Consider the following 4,292-nt stretch of genomic DNA (forward strand, 5'->3'; position numbering starts at 1 on the left):
GACCTTGACTGAATCAGTATTTTACTCAGCACATCTCTGGAGGGAAAGGAAACAAAAGCAAAAATGAACTATTGGGACCAATTTATTTTAAAGTGTACTTTTTCTTCCTTAAACAACAATTAGCCCATAAGGATTTCACTTGACATATTTTCAATTATTATTATTTCACTTAATATCATTGATCATTTTCTTTTTATATTTGAAAAAAAATTTTCTTTTTATATTTGAAAAAAAAATAATATTCCTATTATCTTCTGTATTCTATATCGGATAGTGGATTATGCATTTTCTTAGAAAGGATATTTATTCATTAGGTATGTTATTATTGAATTATTTGATCATGATTCTCAAAATATCATTTATAGTTTTCTAGAACTTTTGAGCTCATTTGTAGCAAGATTTTAGTATACTTTTCAATTATCTTTAATCTAGATCAGGAGTTGTCAAACTTTTCCTTTAAAGATAACCAGATAGTAATATTTTAGGGACATGGTTCTTTTGGTCTCTGTTACAACTACTTGTCACTAGCATTGTAGTACAAAAGCAGCCATAGAAAATATGAAAATAAAAGGATGTAGCCGTAACCTAATAAAACTTATAAAAAAAAAAAAAAAAGAAGAAGAAGATGGCCAGTACATGGGCCATAGTTTACCAGCCTTTGTTGTAGATTGATGATATATATATGGGTAAATTAGCAGATAGATTGATATTATTGGAATGTGAGAAAACACTATAATAAACTTAACCATTTTTAATGCTAAAACTTAATATTCACATCACACATATTATCTCATCTGAGACATTTTATTCTTTAAAATCAATTTATAAACCTAGACTAACAAAGTATTTTGGTTGGATTTGGTTTTGATTTTTTTCTGTGCAAATTTAAGAGTGAGGAAAGATTGAAAATAAGTGAAAAGTGTTTTAGGGACAAGTGGAACAATATTAAAAACTCTAATATATCTGTAACTAGAGTCTCATAGAAAGAGACATAATATTTGAAGAAATAATGGCTGAAATTTTTGCAAAAGCATTAATAAATACAAATTTACAGATTTGAGATACTGAGTAAAACACGGGTAGAATAAAAAGAAAGAAAATAACCTAGGCATATTGTCCATATCCTAAAATCAAAGACAAAGACCAAATGAAGATGAATCTTGAGTCTCCAGAGAAAAACAGCATGTTTTGTACAAAGGAGTAATGATTTGAACAATCATTGACTTCTTATCAGAAACAACAGAGGCCTGAAGACAATGGAACAATGTATTTGTGCCACCAAAATTGATTTCTGTATCCACTGAGATCTTTTAAAAATGAAATTGATATGAAGATGTTTTCAGGTAGAATAAACAAAGAGAATTTTTTGCCAGAAAACCTGTATTTTAAGAGATGCTGAAAGAAGCTCTTTAAAAGGATAAAAAAATTAAAAACAAAAAGTGAAGGATAATGATATGAAATGGAGACTTGAATATGGAAGAGATATTAACAGAAAAAAATGTTGAACAAAATGATGTATTTCCCTCTTAATAGTTTTAACAATATATAATTGTCTTGAGGCAAAATTATATTATTGTCTTGTGGGATATAAAACAATACATATGTAACATATGTATATGTAACAACTGCAGTATAAGAACTTGGGATGGGTAAATTGTTAAATATAGTCTTGAAGTTTTCACATTTTATATTAGGAGTAAATATGTCCTTTTTCATGGACTATGAAAATGTATGAAGGAATATCTTAATTCATAGAGCAGGCACTAAAAATGTGTGCAAATGGTTTTTAATCTAAAATGTCATTACATAAATCAAAATTATAGTCTAAAAGTATTTCAGTAGTTCAAGAGAAGACAAGAGGAACAGAAATAAAAAAGAGAAGAATAAACAATATAAAACAAAATTCTCAAATTAAATCGGAGTTAAGATAGCAAATAGTAAGGGGACTCTGGGTTTGTTTCATCCCTCAAACACAGCTGGATCCACATCAGACCATTTTGAACACCTAGGAAATTGATCTAAGGATTAACAGAACAATCTGCATAATTTGAGGGAGAGAATGTGTCAGGTACGTGGTATGGAAAGGTGAATTGAGAGAGAGAAGAGCTGTGGTGCTGCAGAGGAGAGGGAGCTGTTTTCAGAGAGAGGAGAATGACAGATGGGGAGAGAGAGCAGTGCATCAGGTTTGCACAAAAAAACACTCCCCTTGAAAGCAGCTAGAGAGAAAGAGTGAAAACAAGCACAGGAAACTGCAAAAGAAAACTGTTCTCCAAAACCATTGATAGAGAAAAAAGAGAGGGTTTCAATGCTACCAGTTTTTTTTTTTTTTTAATAAAAGGCAGTCTGAAGTTTCAGAGGTCAGCCACCAGAAAGGAAGCAGTGCATAGCCCCAGGAATGGGCAGCTTGGTCTAAGGATCCCCTGGGTCAGACTGACAGAAGCAGTTTCCCTGCTTGGAGTGCATTTGATAGAGGTGATACAGCCTCACCATAGGCAAAAGACCCAGTGGGCACTATCAAGCTGCCATGTTCACCCGTATAGGAACAAAGTCATGGGCTGGAGGCAGCTAACCCTGGAGCCAGGTGTGTGTTGTGATTTACCATGAACCCTAAGCTGCTGCCATGCACACTGACACCACTGTTTCCAGGGACAAACTGGCCACAGCATGGTGATATCTTCACACACATTACTGCAGGTCTGAACCATGGGGGTTTCTGACGTGTGGGATTTTGAAACACAGCTATGCCTGACATAAAATTTTGGAAAGAGGCACTGCCTGCTAGGTGGACAGCTTGAACACAGGCAGGGGGAAGGCAGGGAGCCGATGGGAGGTGGGGGACACAGGAGGGGTGAAAGTGCATTGGTGAGTGCTCAGACTTCCTGGAGACTAGAGTGGGTTGAAGTCATTTTCACCATTAGCTTACCAATACTAATCGACCCCAGTGACCTAAACGGCACCACTGAATGAAGAAGGGAGACCTGACCGCAAGCCCTGCTCCCCTGTACCCTCCAGGCTTATCTCCACTAGGGTAAGTCAGCCTGAGAATCAGAAAAGGAGCCCTGCATTTTTGAGGACCTGCACAAATCCCTTACACAAGCTTAGCCTACTGACTATACTTCTACAAAGTTTCAGATCTAGGGGAAACTGGATCTAGCTTCATTTGTTTACTTTTTAAAAATTGTTTGCTTATTCATTTTTTGTTGTTACTTCTGTTTTTGTTTTTGTTATTCTTGTTTTTTGTTTTCTTTTGTTTCTTGGATACTGAAAGAGCAAAATTTTTTATTTTATTTTTATTTTTTTAACTTTTAATTTTTTCCATTATTTTCTCTTTTCTCTTTTTTTCTATCAAGCCTCCCTTAACATGCAGACCAAAACACACCCACTTTTGCTTCCTTTATTTTATTTTTGTAAGTTTTTAAATTTTTATTTCAATTTATTATTATTTTTGTTGTTGTTTTTTCTTTCTCCTAGATGACAATATGGAATAATTCACCTCAAAAAAAAAACAAAAACAAAAACAAAAACAAAAAAAACAACAACAAAGAACAGGAAGAAATGACAGCCAGGGATTTAGTCAATGCAAATATAAGTAAGATGTCCAAACAAAATTTAAGACAACAATTATAACAATATTGATGGGCTTGAAAAAAGCACAGGAGACAACAGAGACAACAGAGAACAGACATAAAAGCACTAAAATCTAGTCAGGCTGAAATTAAAAATGCTATAATCAAAATGCAAACCCAATTGGAGGCTGTTGAAATGAGAATGGATGAGTCAGAGGAGTAGATTGGCAATATAGAAGATAAAATTATGGAAAACAATGAAGCTGAAAAGAAGAGGGAAGCAATGGTCAGGGATCACAAAGGCAGACTTAGGGAACTCAGCAATTTATCAAATCATAATAACATTTGTATCAAAGAGATGGTATAGAGCTTCCTCTAAAGCTAAAAAAAGAAACTTGAGATCCAGCAGTTGTACTATTAGGTATTTACCCAAAGAATACAAAAATACAGATTTGTAGGGGTGAATGCACCCCAATGTTTATGGCAACATTACCAACAATAACCAAACCATTGAGAGCCCAAATGTTCATCGATTGATGAATGCATAAGGAAGATGTAGTGTAGTGTGTGTGTGTGTATATACATACACAATGGAATATTAATCAGTCATCAAAAAAATGAAATCTTGCTATTTATAATGACGGGGATGGGGCTAGAACGTATTATGCTAAGCAAAATAAGTCACTCCAAGAAAGACAAATACTGCATGATTTCATTCATTTGTGG

The sequence above is a fragment of the Hyaena hyaena genome, unplaced genomic scaffold (genome assembly GCF_003009895.1).
Source record: "Hyaena hyaena isolate Hyena2069 unplaced genomic scaffold, ASM300989v1 scaffold_1320, whole genome shotgun sequence".
NCBI classification, from domain to species: domain Eukaryota; kingdom Metazoa; phylum Chordata; class Mammalia; order Carnivora; family Hyaenidae; genus Hyaena; species Hyaena hyaena.